Source organism: Choristoneura fumiferana, chromosome 4 (genome assembly GCF_025370935.1).
Source record: "Choristoneura fumiferana chromosome 4, NRCan_CFum_1, whole genome shotgun sequence".
Lineage (NCBI taxonomy): Eukaryota > Metazoa > Arthropoda > Insecta > Lepidoptera > Tortricidae > Choristoneura > Choristoneura fumiferana.
Window position 1 is genome coordinate 21,769,640 of NC_133475.1, and position 17,741 is coordinate 21,787,380.

Here is a 17,741-nt window from a genome sequence, read left to right on the forward strand (position 1 = left end):
AAATTATCATGGGACACTTGACACCAATTGACCTAGTCCCAAACTAAGCAAAGCTTTACTATGGATACTAGGGACGGATAATCATACTTATATAGATAAATACATACTTAAATACATATTAAACATCCAAGACCCGAGAACAAACATTCGTGTTATTCACACAAATATCTGCCCCAATGAGATCTATGTTTTTGTTGTAATTAGTTAACGTTTTTATATTGATTCTTTATACTTCTTCTTTTCAATCTTGATATCCTTTTTCAGAGTACACCACAATCTGTAAATAAATGAGCTTGAGTACCAGTTCAAAAAATTATTGCAATTATAATATACACATTTTACGAAACACATCTGACACACTTTTTGCGACCAAATCGTATTTAATGACATATAATTACAGACACAGTGTTACCTATGTACCGTACCTAGCAATATGAATAAAACTTTCAAGTGATTTCTACATTTTGGAAAGAATCAATTAAAATTATTTGTAATATTCCGCATAGTAGTACAAACCTTGTAGTATTTGCCACAACATAACTTTTTAAGGAAGTCAAAAGTAACCTGAGCGTGCAGAAGTAGAAGATCTCGACGAGGCTGAGGAAGGAGAAGCCGAGGAAGAGCCCGAGCAGCCCGCCGCAGTTGGCCAGGAAGTCCGTCACCCGAACAGCTCCGAGCGACGCATCGACACGAACCGGGGCTCCTTGAAATATATCTCGAGCATCGAGAAGTTATGACTGAAACAAAGGTTAACCTATTGAAATTGTTAATTTGTACAACTTAAATCCTATTGTAATAAATAAATAAATATGACAGCACACTTGACGCCAATTGACCTAGTCATAAAGTATGCAAGGCATTGTGTTATTGCCACGTACAGTGAAATTGTAGAATCAATTTCCGTCAGCAGTGTTCCTGACAACTATGACATCGGGGCTTTCAAGAAAAGGGCTTATACTTTCTTAAAAGGCCGGCAGCTGACCAATGACTCTCGCTTGAGGAGCTGGAAATTGAGCGGTGGTAATTGGCTCCAGGGTTTTCAGCTCATCGCTTCCAACCCCAAATTTCGGGGGGCATTTCGTTACCCGGCTGGGCATGGCTATTCTTGTACTTGGTGGAATACTACTACTTTATACAGAAGTAGGCTTGCTTTCGACGTACGATTGCGCCTGATGATAAGTGAATATGTGGACTAAGATAGAGTACGCTTAACAAATAAATACCCATCCGCCCTAGATTTTTGTTTAGAATTCTAAATACACTTGGGTACTTGGGGAATTACAGTGACAAGTTAAAACGGTGGTTGTGGTTCGTTAGTCTAACAACTGGTAGCATGGTGTACGGTTGTGTCACTCTGAAGATGAGCTCTGGTTGAGTTCGAAACGCGTCAGTGTAGTGTGGTGGTGGTGATAGATGGGTTTGTGTGATTTGTGTGTGTTCTTACAGTGTGGAGGTGGAGGAACTGCATGAACACGCATAGTTTGCATAAGCTTAGCTATCGTAAGGTCGCGGGTGAGCAAGGAAATTCTTTTAGTTCATTGAATAAAGGTACCTTCAACCCCCCCTTACACTCTCAAGACAGCCCCCACCCTTGAGGACTTTTAAGTATGTTCATCTGGATTGCACAAAGTATAACTGTAGGTACCAATTTTCAAAACTACATGTATTTTTCCCCTGATTTTATTAATTTTCTCACCCTTACCCGAATTCTTTTTCTTTAAATAAGGTATCGAGTTTCGTATGGGGATGCAATGATAGTGCAATTTCTTAAATCGTATATCCTATTTACCCACCTGTATACAAGTTCCGAGTAAAACTTCTCACTGTCGTCTCTTTTAGACTTGTTATACGATCTTTCATTTGCCATAAAGTGTTTTTGGAAATCATACGTTGTTTTCAGCACTTCTGCGTCATATTGCACGCTGACACATGCAGGAAGGCATTTGCATGTTTCACCCATATCATGCTTGAACTTTTTGGATGCGACTTCATCTAAAACGTTAATATTACGGTGGGTTCGTTGATCATTTCACAATCAATTGAATTGACTAGATTATTAACAGTATTTGAAACTTCGACTCATTAAAATTAAAATATTACCAATGGCTTCCCTTACGCAGGCCCTTTTCATTGCTGGGCACAGTTCAAAGCTGTTGTTATCTGTAAAAGTTCCACAAAGAAATAATTATTTTTACTTTATCTAAATTACATGAGAGCGGTCATAAAAAGCTCTACTATCTATTTTTTACCCGACTGGAAGGAGAGGTATAAAGTTTTTCGCGCGTATTTTATTATTTTCTCTCGCTACTCATACTAATAATCTATCTTATCTAATCTAATCTAATACCTTTAAACGAGCAATTCTTGTATATATTATTATATATATAATCAGAATCTCGGAAACGGCTCCAATGATTTCGATGAAATTTGGTATGTAGGGGTTTTCGGGGATGACATATCGATCTAGCTTGGTCTTATCCCTGGGAAAACGCATATTATTGAGTTTTAGCTCGAACAAAGCTCGGTGGCCCAGGTGCTTTTATATTATTTGAACATGGCGATTTTGAAAATGTGATCAGATCAACTCTGATCAACTCAGTTCATTAAAAGGCTAGCATTTCGTAGCAGTATCAGTGATTGGTATTTCTTTTGTTTTTAGTTTCTTTGTCTATATTATAGGGGTTAATAACACGTCAGTAACGTTCATTAAAATAGGTAAATGTGAACGTTTAATGTAAATATACCCCATAAAGTCTTCAAATCATCTTATTTATTGTAGATAAACGATTTGTAGACCGAAAGAAAAACCATAGACTAGACCTTACCAAACTGAAGTCCACGTGTTACAAAAAGTACCCTGTGCACGCAGCAGACCACGGATAACATGAAAGGATGATCTTGAAAACTTTCGAATCGATTGCTCAGTTGTCGCAGTTGAAAATTAAGTAGAACAAAGAAAAGATAGCCTGCCTAGCAGTAAGTCAGATTCAGTATTCTAGGCTATCCTGTGTTCAAATGTATATTTTTAATGTACGAGTAGGTATAGCTCACGGGGCATGTGGAACCGCACGCAGCCACATTTCTTGTAGGTGTATTTGGAGAGGCACTCTAGCCGACAGTTGCTGGGAGTGTAGATTTTGAAATAATCGAGAGGATGGTCTTCGGGGAAGTAACATTGGCGCCTGCAATGAAAAATACCCCTTAATTCTTTCAAATTATAAGGTTTTTGCTTAACACTACTTTGTTAGGTACCTTCTACTTTTGTTAAAATTAGTAATTAGAATATTAAGATGGCAGCTGGGGTAAGAAACATTGATATGCCTGGCGGCCAGGGACATTTGATGCGATACCTATTTGAGCTTCGATGTTGTGGGCATATCTCTGAGATGAATGGCTTCTTTTTTTGCCAACAATTTATCATCAGAAAACACTTTGTAGGCCAGCCATTAAAAAGTAAAATCGTACTTACTGTTCATATTCGTAATTCTCTAAGCTTGATGAAGTGTTTATTATGTTGAACTTGAGAGCTAGCGACGTGACTTGTCCCGGGATCACTGCGTAGTAGTACAGAGATGATTGCGGCATGTCTGCTGGATGCTGAATGTAGATCTTTAAAAAAAATCTCCAAAAAATCCATAAAAAAAGTTTTTTTTTAACAAAACAGTGAAACCGACTCCAAAAAACTAAAAATAAAAATAACAAAAAATGGAACCGACTACAAAACTCTTGAAAATATTTTTCTAGGTGCTTACTAGCTCGAAGTCGGTTGTCTACCTCACCTAAATTCTATGGGTGTCAATCCCTCCTGCTGGGTCGTGCTGAGTCACCTACTTCGAGCTAGTACGTACCTAGAAATTTTTTTTCAAGGGTTTTGAACTTACTTAGATTTGTTGTGTATGTGTATTGTATGTGTAAGTTTTATGTATTCTTCATATTGCTCTAATCTACTGTAAATCGCACCCCCTGCTAAAATTGATTCCTTAATTCTCTCCATTGTAAAGGTACGGTAGTACTATTACTTATTCTGTGGTAAAGGTTGCCCGGAAGAGATCGCTCTGAAGCGATATGACCGCCTATTTCTTACCTTAGATTAGAATAATCTCTATGTATATAGGTACCTGTGTTTTCTGTACTGCTTACTGTGCTGTGTTGGTATGCTGTTTTAATAACGTGTTTGTAATTTCCTTACTGCCCGTGATACACACAATGATTTTCATCTCATTGCGAAGAAAAAAAATGAAAAAAATAAAAATATTTTTCACACCTCTCCTTCAGAAAAGTAACTTTTCCTCCCTGACGAGAGGAAGCAAAGTGCAACTTTTCTGTTCAAAGATTTTCTAAGTGTTTTCTATGCCGGTTGTTCTTTATAATAATATTTTGATTTTTTTTCAAGTTTCTTAATGCTCGTTGTGAAAAGTTGAATGAGCCACTCGGGAGCAAAATTATTTTCATCTTGGGCGTTAACACTTGAATCCCTCATTACGCTCAGGATTCTACTTTAGAATCCCTCGCTACGCTCAGGATTCTATTGTAGAATCCTTCGCTACATTCTGGATTCAATGTACGCCCTCGCCGTAAATACACCATTTTGCTCCCTTGTGACACAAATAACTATTGTGTCTGAACTAAACACTTCTCAGACGCTAAGAAAACAACTGAATAAAATAATACCCACCCGCCAATACAAGGGGGGCTACTGCGAAATTCGAAAATCCCTCGAATTCGAATTCGAAAGGGACCTCTCACTCGTATTGAATAGGCGATACGATATACAAACTTCGGCTTTCAAATTTCATAGTAGCCCCCCTGATTGACACTTTTTTCGAGTCGTCTACCATAGATAATACTAACAACTGTGTTTAGTTTAGAATTCGAATGGTCATACGGCCAGATTCTTCTAACATTCTAAAATAATAATATTAATAATAATATTTATTAAGTACTAAAACTATTGCTAAACAATTTGATATAAATTTAAAATAAAAAAATAACGAAGTTTCATGAAGCGTAGATAAGATTTCTTGTGTAAAATTAGGTTAAAACTAAGCTTTAAAGATGTTAATTAAAACCTCTTTAGTCTGAAATAACGTACCTGCTAACTTGTTTGTACATTTTAAAACTAAAGTCATTACTCCCGTGGGAGGAAAACTATACGTAAGCCCATAATTTCCTTAGGAACAATTTAGGCCATTATCCTTTAGTATAATACAGGTAAAATTGGTTCTGCGGTTTTTTTCTTTTCTTTTATTGTTTATGAAGTGACGCTTTAAATGCTTGCATATTTAGCCAATAAGGTAACGGCGCCTATTACCGGGGGTATCGAAATCGACGGCCATCACCGCGGCAATTTAAAATACGCATTTATAATCAAACCGATAGATTTCTTAAAAAAATATATTTTACAAAATAGAAGCTTATTTAGTCGACTCACGGATCTATTAGCGCTAAGTATGTAAATTAATCAAACATCTCGCAATTCGTGATTTTCCGAAATGGCACCGACGGAAGAGGATTTGCCATACTAACGCGTGACACCACATACAAGCAGACTCGAATCTTATTTAGTGTTTTAAAAAATATTTATGGCAATTGAACTAATGTTATGGTTTTTAAATGGCTTTTTATAGTTTTTTGTACGAGTTCTGAATACTTTTTGTACATTTTTTGGCCCGGAAATACGATTAAAATGGAAAATAAAGTACAGCGGCGATAGGCGCCATTTTTAACTGTTGATTGTAATACCGTGGTATATCACGGTAATAGTTAAAGTGGTAGTTTTGGTTCTTCAAGCTTTATTTTTGGTATAAATTATCGTTTATATAATTTGTTACAGTTATTCCAATCTTGATCTATTCACGCTTTTAAAAAACTATTTCCGTGGTATGAAAAGTATTAACAAACTCTTAATTTTTAGCAAAAACTTCAATACTGAATTTGTAGTTTCTATAGAAACCGTTATTTTGCCAAGTTGTTTAAATATTGCGATGAAATTTTATATTTACTTACCAGTTATGTAATTTTGGTTATATGCCAAGGATGTAATAAGTATATTTGATTTGTAATTCAAAACAACTCTATCCTATAGTTTTTATAGGTCGGAATTAGATTTTACAATACTCCAAATTAAGCCAATTAACGATGGTATGATCGCATAACCCTCGGTAATAGAATGTTTGGGAATCTATTACCGACCCATTCAATTGTCTTTGGGTCGGTAATAGGTTCTTAAAGAAGTCCCTATTACCGAGTGACATTTATTTTTCTGTTAAAATAATTCACATTTAGGGTACCGTAAGTGCAGATTTTTTTGATAAAGTTGTGACTTTTACTCAGCATGCATACATCAAACTATAACTGGTGGCATAAGCATAATAAAATACAATGGGCTGGATACACTATTCGAATCATACTTTAGTTTTTAATTTAAATTTTGTCAAAAAATATTTGATGTACAATTTATTATACAGAACCAAAGCCATTACCCTTTTTTAATCCTCGGTATTAAGTTCCAAAACATGTGTCGGGTTCCTTTTACCGATGGTAGAAAAATTGCCGTTTTTTATACCCTCGGTAATAGAAGCTCAATTCGCGGTAATGGAATCACAGCCTGTCCATTACCACGGTAATAGAAGATTTGGGTATTTTGATTTCAATAATTATTTTATCAATACTAATAACTAAAACTAGCCCAAAAAGTTAAGACACTGAAAGTTCAATAAACGCTCTTAAATAAAAAAAATATTCTCGTTTGTTAAGGAGCTTTGATACCCTTAATTTTTGGGACTCATTTGAAAACTTCCTTAAGTACCACGGTAATAGGCGCCGTTACCTTAGTTTCAAAATTGAAAACTATTTAAAAACTAAGTAATTGGACAATGCATAATAAAATGAATTAACTCTTAATATAATTGAATATATTTATATTTGTAATCATTAATTGTGTTTCACGAAATTAAATCGTTTTTTTTTTGTAAATATTTATGCACGGTTGTCATTTTGAGGTTATTTTGACGCCCTAAAAATCCTCCATTCACAAACACCGTGTTGGCTGTTTAGGGGTATCCAACGTAAATTAAAAAAAAAAACTTTTATCCTAGAGAATACAGTCAAGGGCAAAGATACACGGCCAAAGTTACAAAAATATGTATACACGACTTTATGCACTTAACATTAAGGCCGTGTATACATATTTTTGCAACTTTGGCCGTGTCGATATCTTTGCCCTTGACTGTACAAAGGAGCATTAGTCCCGATATGCAAAGACTAAAGTAACATTTTATGAGCATGAGAAGTGAAAAAGAGTTTTTTGATCGGCTAAAGCCGAATCCGCGTCGATAGGTTTGGGGGGACCCTTAGAATAAAAATATATTTCATATACCATGGTTGCAATAAATAAATTAATATGAATATAATGCATTTTATATTTATTCAATCTACATTAAATTATTATTAAAAAAATGCTTAGAATCGGTATAATTATTTAATTTATTAATTAGGTACATTTTTAAGGTACTTTACCTTAAATCCGTTAGCGATATTGTTGCATTGCTCGTCAGTGTCACTAGAATTTTGAAGCAGCACCATAATTAAATCTGGCTTTTCCCCGTTTTCCTGAAGAAAAAAAAACAACTGCAAGTGTCAGTGGAAAGCCGTGATGGGAGAAAATCAGTTATCAATATGAGATGGGTGCACTTTTTAAGTGACATCTGTGTAGAAATCCTATCAACTCAACTAAATAAGGATATTAATCGTAGTACATACGTGTGTTGGTGTGCAAAATAAAGAGTTATTTAATTGTAGGTACATACAATATTTTGGGAAGATTATACCGGGTGTGGGTAATATGAGCAAATAATTAAACCATAGATCATTCTCGTCAAACTGAACGTCATTAAGTTCGTCTTTAAAAAATAATTAGTTTTTAAATTTTTATTACACTTTTAAGTTTATTTAAAGAAGCAATGTAAAGCAAAATGCATGATGTTTGTAGCATGACAGGCGACGTCAGTTAGTTTTGTTCTAGGATGGCGTACATTGATAGCAGTATTTAATTTGTATGAAAAAGGAAAATTCAAAGACTCCATTATTTTTGAAAGTCGCAGAACTAATGTTGTTCAGTTTGTCGAGGACGATCTACGTTTTAATTTTTTTCTCGTATTACAGGCCACACCCGGTATTATGTCATAATATTTGGGAAGAGTATGATACTCGTACACATATTATGATATATATATTTAGTTATTAATTGCTAGGACTAAAGATTATGAAATTTGGCACAGTTTTTTTATACGACATGGTTTATGCGTGCTAATCCGCAGGCAAATGCCAGTATTTTAATAATATGATATTGTGTGCTGGATGAAATCATCACTCACTTGACCTCGAAATGGATATACAGAATCATTTGAACTGTATCCAGAAGTAAAGTTCCAGTCTTTCGTCTCTTCACTTGCGTCATGATACTTATATTCTGCCTGTAAACTGTAATAAAACCATCTTATAACACTCACTGACATGTACAGTATTTTTAAGGCGTAAATTATATTCGCCGAGAGTTGATAATATGATAACGTCTCGGATTAGTGAAACGACTCGCTCAGTTACCGTAAATTGCATCCCAAAACACATAGATCCATTAGCGTTATGTACCTCGTTCTTGAAGACTCTGCAAAGGCTTTGTGACCTGGATTTGAGAGAATATGTCCTAGCGATACGTATGCACTCACACCATCATGTGTTTCATCATCATCATCAGCCTATAGCAGTCCACTGCTGGACATAGGCCTCCCTCCCCCACTGGGTGCAATCAATGGGCGCCATTGCGCCCTGTCCTCGGCTATACGCATCCAGCTTCTGCCAACAGCCTTTTGCAGATCGTCACTCCATCTGGCCGGGGGGCGTCCTACACTACGTTAGCCAAGATGCGATCTCCACTCAAGAACTTGTTTACTTGAGCAGTTGTCAGTTCTTCGACAGATATGACCAGCCCACTGCCACTGAATGTTTATTATCATCTCCCGGGACTTGATCATATCCCTGAGGTATTTGGTCAAATCCCTAAATCTGTTTAGAAATTTAATCAAATTACTGGACGTGTTTAGTAAAATGTTCGAATCTTGTTTACTTAAACAACTCGTTTTATCTTTTCCCTAAAACAGCGCAGGGATTTGATCAAATTGCTAAGGGAAATCATCGGCCATTGCTATAATTCTATCATTCCCCTAAAACGGCTCGGAGACTTTATCAAATCACTGAATTCTGCAAGGGAAATGATACAACGCGATGTTTTTTTTATCATCTCCCGGGACTTGATCATATACCTGAGGAATTTGATCAAATCCCTGTTTTTATCATTTCCCTGCGACATATATTTCATAATAAAATAACAGCAAAGTCAAATTAATGTAACGCAACTAAATGTTTGTATATGTGTGTGTCCTTTTTAATGATTTACGTACAAAAAAGCATTATACAAATACTTTACTAGAATAATACTGGTATGCTTTGAAAAATTAATTAATCAATTATGTAGCCTGAATTTATGTCCCACTGCTGGGCAAATGCTTCCCCCCATGTCCTCCATTTCTCCCAATCCACAGCAGCCTGAGGCCTGTCGTCGAGAAATGTGTCCAGGTCGTCCCGCCACCACCGTCTGGGCCTACCCCGCCGTCGCCATCCTTCCTGATTGGCATTTTTAGCTCACCGCAGAGGATTCATTCGGCTGACGTGGCCGGTCCAGTCCCACTTCAACCTGGCAGTCTTTGCACCGACATCGACAATGCGTGCTTTAGACCGCAGCACCGTGTTCTGGATTCGATCAATCATTCCCACTCCTAGCATCGCAATAATTGCTGCGCTCCATAGCTCATTTACAAACCTTCAGTTTGGTTTTCTGGGACTCTGTAAGTGACCATGTTTGGGCACCATAAGTTAGGACAGGCAGTATACATACATAGACTAGTTTTCGCTTTAGGGCTAAAGGAAGGTCACCTTTCAGCAGCTCCTTCATAGACCAATTGCTTTCCACGCACTTTGGATCCGTCTTTCGACTTCTTTGTCCTGCCTGTAGTTGAAAGAAACTAATTGGCCTAAGTACAAATACCAACTCGTCGACATATTGTATATAGACTGCCCGTCTACCTCGACCTAACGTCTTGTGCTGTTGGTCATTACCTTAGTCTTTGACCGATTCATTTTTAAATCAACCTGAAGGCTTGCAGAGCTTAGATCTTTTAACATTGTCTCAAGTTTTAGTGCAGAAGAGGAGAAAAAGACGATGCCGTCAAAAAATAGAAGATTTGTTAATCTTCTAGCACCGACCACAATGCCCTTGGACTCTCACGAAGCTGCCAGGCTTCGGAACACTTGTTCTAATCTGCTCGTTAATAGTTTAGGAGAGAGCGGGTTCCCTGTTTGACACCTTTCTCAATTTTATACGGCTGTCCGGATGATTGGAGTTTGACGTCTGCTGTGCTAGTTATTTTCATATACATACATATAGAATTTATTAGATTGATGTAGGTGGGTTCGATATCCTGAAGATGAAGTGCGTTGACAATAGACGAGTGCGTAACCAACGCCTTAGAATAATCCACAAATCCTAAGTATAACTGTTTATCGAACTCTTTACATTTTTCTATAATTTGGTTTAACGTATGAAGATGATCAGTGGTGGAGAAGCCAGGGCGGAATCCAGCTTGTTCGGGAGGTTGGGAACTGTTGAGTTGAGCTAAAATACGGGAGTCTATTACTTTTAAAAAACTTTTTGTATATGTGCGTGACCAGGCTGATAAGACTTTGAAAAATTATTTCTGGTTTATCTGTTAGCAACAGATTCCATACCTCTCATTCTTGAACATGTCTTCATAAGATAATGAATTGAAGTTGAAACAAACACCATCATGTGTTAATACTTCATTGAAGACTATATTGTCACAGTAGGAGCCTCGCCATTCGCAGGCAAAAACTACGTCGTCTAAGTTTGGTGAAATCTAAAATACAAAAGGCATTGTCTCCATTAAGTTCGTTCCAGACGGTTGTAAACCAGCGTTCCAACTGACTGTGCTACTTGCCAACCAGGTAGACAACGGTTGCCTTCCCTCTATATCTCATGAAATATTTATCTCAGAGAAAAAATGTATCGTAGCATCAGTTTTGTAGAGAATTGTATGTAGATTACTTAGGTCTTAGAATATTTTTTGCTGTGGGCCAGCGTTTAAGAGTTATTTACGAAAAACAAAAAAAAGGACCTTTACACCCCCTCCACCCGTTAGCGTCACCCCCATCCATCTGTACTTTTGGTATGTGGTTTAAAACACCATTCCCTACAGCTATGCCAAAATTCGCTTACACACGAGCTTTTTCCCCTGATTTTCCTTCTATGGGTAGCCTTATAAGCTGCTTAACAGAGTTGTAGACCACTGGACTTGATTTCTTCTTTTTAGCATTTTATTCATGGGTACTCTTATGTATATGAGGTATCATTATTAATTTAATAAATGGGCAAAATAGGAGTTAGCTGTCACATGCTCGTACCTGCCTTATATGGTCCACTAGAGATTTATCAGAGACGCTACGGTTCAACAGATGCCGTTGATAAGGGTCACATATTAATGTAGCATCTTCCAACATCTGCTTTTCATCTATATCCCTGTTAAAACAAATATCAGGATATTATATTTTTTAATTTTCATTCAAAAAAGTATGGTTTTACTGTGCTTACGTATTGGTTATATTTGGCTCATCTTCCCAACTAAAAATACTTGGATAAAACTTATTGTATTGTTTGTGATAGTTATATTCACTTGATTTGCATTTCCATTGTGGACAAATGGTGACAGAGGGAAATGGAATCTGAAAAAAAACAGACATCGTCGTATTCATTCACACATTGGGTTACACAGATCCAGAAGATTTATGTGAGTCTAGTTGGCGCTAGGTAGTATCGTGAGGTTCGTTTGAAAACTTTTATATTTGCGTCAAGTTTGAGATTGGTTAAATAAATACATGAGTCAATCGCAAGCAACACATTAACAATAGGCGCACATTAACAATAAAGTTGCCTATTAATTTATACGAAAAAAAACCGTTCCAATCCTGGAGGATAAAGGAGAGGTTAGAGGCCATCCATGGTTATGAGGCCAAATTCACATCTATTGTCAAGAAGACAATAATATCTAAGGTGTATTATAAAGTTAATGATTATTATCATGGACAGGGATATTTGGAAATAATTCCGATCCGCAATAGCGATTCCTTCAAATAGCGAACCTATTGTGTTAAAAATAAAGTTGTGTTAAATACTTGTGATGTATACATATCATTTAATAATATTGTAAATCTGTTTAGAAAAATATATCTCGTTGAGTTTCTTGCCGGATTTATCTCAACAGAGGTTTTTCCGAACCTGTCAGGGGATTTTTTTGACATTCATAAGTGCTTGTTATAGCCTAAATTGAATAAAGGTATTTTGACTTTGACTTTGAATGTCAAGAAAAATGAGTCAGTTACCTCATCAACTGGAATCATTCTTTCATTGAATGACACGATGACGGGACTGTGCCGCCATTTGTACCACACTTGCTCGATGGACCAGAAACATATACCCAAGCTTATCAGAAACGTTATGATCCAAAATATCCTGAAATAAATGTAACAATTAGTCATAATTATAAAGGAACAACTGTTACCCTGGTATTCCTCTTGCATTACAAGAGAAATTCAAAATAAATGTTGAAACATATAATATTAATGAACTTAAACAATTACTTTGCTCACCCGCGACCTAACGTTAATTTTAATTATGGTCGCGGGTGAGCCAAGTTATAGCTAAATGATATTATGGACCTCCGTAAAGTACAGCCTGGGCCCGATTGCATAACAAAGTACAAGCTAATATTATTAGCGATTTTTGTATTGAAATTCACTAATACTATTAGCTTGTACTTTATTATGCAATTGGGCCCTGATATAGTAAAATAAACACATTTTTATGAATTGAATGGTTAAAATCATTGAATTCATGAAAGTTATAGATCTCGAAAATACAAACTGAGACATGGATGCACAGAAATACCAGAAAAAGAGACCAGCACTGGGAATCGAACCCGGGTCCTCAGCATTCCGTGCTGCGTGCTGTAACCCCTACACCACTGCTGGACAGGAATCTAGACACTATTTTTTCCTATGCATACATATCTCAGGTTGCTTATTTTATTTGGAGTTGAAATAAAAAATACAAAAAGACTCCAAAAAACCAATCATACTTATAGATCTGTTGTTGTGGCTGTGGCAAAAAGTAACACAGTGGAAGAAGGAGGTTGGCCTAGCCGCCCCTAATAAAATAAGATACTTAATACTTTTTATTATGAGCCATTACAAAAAGTATTTTTTCACTTCTCATGCTCGTAAAGTTCGTGTTTATGCTGTATCTAGGCGACATAAAATGACTTTTTATGCTCTAGTGCATAAAATAATATCTTCGTTTAAGACCAACTTAAGACTAAGGTAATCATGTGTCAACAGCCACAAACAAAAAAGTTTGTACATAATTTTTAATTTCTATAAAACTAAAAATCAATCAAACCAATCATAATAAATTAGTAAAATTAAAAAATATAATTATTATAATAATGCATAAAAATAAAAGGTACATAGAAATTGAATTATTGTTTCCACTGTTGCTATTTCATTTCCTCGCAATCTAAGTGAAAAGCAGAGTGTAAAACTCGAGCATTAAACCCATTTTCCCCTCGACGTGTCTATCCACCCTCGCCGTACCGGCTCGGTGGCTATATGAACGTCTTCGGTAAAATGGCTCGTTTTATGCTCTTGTTGTACAATCTACTATTAAATAAAAAACGGAATTAAATGTAAACCGTAGTAAGTGCTACCAATTAATTCCAAGTAATATAGAACGATATCACCAGATCTACATGGCAATGCTTATTTTAATGTCATCAATTAATGGTCGAATAATGGGTGATAAGATAAATTATGCGTAATAGATACCGGCCTAGTGCTGAAAAAACACGCGAACCATGGAAATTGTGGGTAATGGTACACAATATGAAATACATCTACGATCAGGTAAATCCCTTATAAATGAATAATAAATAAATAAATAAATATCACGGGACAATTCACACCAATTGACCTAGTCCCAAAGTAAGCTTCGCAAAGCTTGTGTTATGGGTACTAAGCAACGGATAAATATAATGATATAGATAGATACATACTTAAATACATAGTAAACACCCAAGACCCGAGAACAAACATTCCCCGTAGTACGGTCGAGGACTTTAATCCATGAGCCACCATGGAACCTTTTCAAAGGAAAAGTCATTACGATGTTCCTTGTTAATTAATGCGATGTCACTATGACGTTTACTGTGAAATGGTTCCATGGAGACTCATGAATTATGAGATCCTGAGTCCTTGACCGTACCATCACCTTGTTGGCTAGGCAACGGATAAAAATATGTACTTATATAGATAAATATATAGATAAAAATTGTTTTTGAATTGCTATGCTGAAATTGCTAGAGGAGGCCTATGCCAAGAGGCACACTGAGATTAGAGATATTTTATAATTCCGAAAGATGCAAGCGTGTACACCATCTCTAATCCAGAACAAAGGGCTTTTTATTTATTTATTTATTTCATCTTATTTTTTTAGAAGGAGCATGTTGAGTGGCTGAAGTGGAATTAAATCGAAAATATTACGTAATATTCCAGTATTTATTCGCGAAAAGTCCTTATTTACGCAAGGCTTATTTTTGTGTCTCAAATAACACCTACTTTTCCGCAATTGTGACTCCCTGGGTGATATACCGCAGACCGTGCAGCGTGGTATTCTTCGCAAAGTCCAGGAACAGGTCAATGATAAGCAGCTTCTGTCGTTTCCTCCGCTGCTGCTTCATCTTACCGACCATGCCAAGGTCACCCGTCACACCTGTTTCCAGCCTGTGAGAGCAAGACCAATATATGGCTGTGTGCACAACTACTTTAATTCCTTGCAAATCATCTGTCTGTGAAGCTGAAAATTATTCTCGAAATCTATTATTATAATGACCAAGATAAAGATTAAAAAAAAGATTTATTTATTTATTTAGTTTTAAAAAGAGTACTAAGTGAATTAACAGAAAGAAAGAAAGAAAAAGTACCTATGCTTCGGTGGTTTGGACATAATAAAAGAAAAAAAAAACCGTTTTAAAACAAGCTTTAAACCACATATAAGGGGTTATCCTGAACCTAAAGCATTCTTACGACATATATACATGTGACAAATGTTACTTAAACTTATTTTTTCCTTTTTAGTTCATTTACTTTTTCTAATAAAAGCTTGTTTTTACAAAGGTTTTTATTTCTTTCATTTTATTTTTAACATTTTAGTATTTGATGGGGTCGCATATTCACGTCGACCAAAGTACTCATCAACACAAATCAAAGGAGCCCAAACTTGATACGGTTGCGTCGTTTAATTACCGAATTTCTATGGTCACCTTCCTGCTCCATTATCAGACTCTAGTACCATCTAGACAAAAGTAATAGTAAAGACGAATCCAACGAGCTCAAACTCGATGGGGTTTGTGTCGTTTTATTTCGGACTTCCTATGGCCACCCTTCAGCTTCCGATCCGATCAGCTCTAAGTCATAATAATATTCCATTGTCATTCGATTTACACATGCATTCAAAGTTTCAGCTCAATCGGAAACCGGCAAGTGGATCAAATTTAACTTGCAAGTTTTTGGTAAAAAAAATCCTTTTTAATAAAAGATTTTTTTCTGACTGTAGTTTTTGTTGACTTTATTTGCATTGTCACCCAAACTACATTTGCATACCAAATTTCAAGTCGATACTATTAACCGTTGAAGAGTTCCGTCCTGCGGAGACGATCATTGCTAGACTACCAGGATGTCACTACCAGATTATTGTATTGTCACGCAATTTACATAAGTATTCCAAATTTCAAGTCAATTTGTCTACTGGAAGTTGGTCAAATTATACTTGCAAGATTTGACTACAGACAGACAGACAACGGGACAGGTGAAACTAAAAAAAGGTTGTAAAAAAAGGATTGATGTCGAGCAAATAGATAGAAGGGTCGGAAGGGGGTCACTGAAAAAAAAGGTATGTCATGTTTTAGAGATATTAGTAAAAAACCGGGCTTGTATAAAAAGGATTGGGAACTTCACAGACGCACACACGCACCATTGAAATGCTTCGCCGGTGTGTGCAGGTTTCCTCACGATGTTTTGCTTCACCGTACAGCTCGTGGTAAATTTCAAAATATAATTTCGCACATCAATTTCGAAAAACTCACGAGGTGCGAGCCGGGGTTTGAACCCACGACCCTCTGATTGAGAGGCAATAGGGCAAACCACTAGGCCACCACGGCTTAAGCGATGGTGTAAAAAGATGCATGGGTATAATTCATTGTAGCAAAAGAGGTGAGATACGAGTAGAAACGTGAGTAGGCGTGAGCAAAAAACACAGTGCGTATCAAAAAATGCGTAGGTCTCAGGACTGCCACTCCTTGAAGGTAAACGTCCAATTGTCGGTATCGTACGCATCGGACGCATCGCACGCAACGGATCGTAGTATTCTTTGTATAGAAACTCATATAAGTGCGTCCACCTGTCCGCATCGTAAGCGTCGCACATTTCTAAACAGCAACAAATCCGATACGTCCGAAGCGTACGATGCGGATAAGTGGACGCCTACCTTGATCCAGCATTACACTGATCATACCAAAGAAATATAAACTAAAGAAATGCAGGTAGGTACTAGAACATTTTGCTACCCACATTTTGATGCCATGCTCAGTTATTATTGAACGAAAATACTCACTCCATAGTATTCTGACACGTCGTTTCACTTTCAATTTGTACAAGCAACTGAGAATGTACTAGATAGCAAACTCCACCTGATAATTGGGGAGAGGCTTCAGGTAATTATTAAATGAGGGAACTTACGATATTGTTTTTACCACGATAAATTAATGTCCAGAGAGGCCACTATTCTAGTTCATTTAAATTAAAGTTTTGTTTATTAGTCAATTAATTAAAAGTTCCTTGACATTTGACCTATTTAGATCCAGATAAAAAAGTTGCTAGTACTGCCTTTGGTGACCTGAGAAAAAAAAATTTCAAAAGGTGAAGGTAGAATTTGTATATGTTAGAATTCAATGCAATATCCTATCCCATCCTTCATTAATTGAGTCATCAAAGTCTGGAACAGTGGAAATTAATAAGAAATTCCCCAAAACCCATTTAGTATTTTGGCATAGTGTAGTTTGGTGTTGGAGGCCGGGAGCCACTTCGGCCAGCTAGTGAGTAAGTACCTACGTAACCCATTTTAGTCCGATGGCAAAATTTAGAAAAAAAAACCGGCCAAGAGCGTGTCGGACACGCTAAAAATAGGGTTCTGTAGCCATTACGAAAAAAATAAGTAATATTTTTCTAAGGATTTCGTATTTTATACGGAATATTCCAAGTTTAGGTATATTTTATACCTTTGGCTGATATTTACTCATAAACTAATATTTCTCAAGAAAACTTAGCCGTTATAGTTTTCCTTGAAAGTTTGATATACCACCCTGAATTTTTTCAAATTTTTCCACCTACCGTTTTAGATTTTAGAGGGGGGGGGGACGCTGGATTTTAATGAAAATTTGCACTTTAAAGTTGAATATTTCGCAAACAAATCGTTTCAGCAAACCCCTAATGGTTTTAAAAGA

The 17,741-nt window shown here is 36.4% G+C and overlaps 1 pseudogene; it reads right to left on the reverse strand.

Annotated features, from left to right (window-relative positions):
• Window positions 1–213: 213 nt before the first annotated feature.
• LOC141427149 (pickpocket protein 28-like) lies at window positions 214–14,941 on the reverse strand (annotated as a pseudogene).
• Window positions 14,942–17,741: the final 2,800 nt, after the last annotated feature.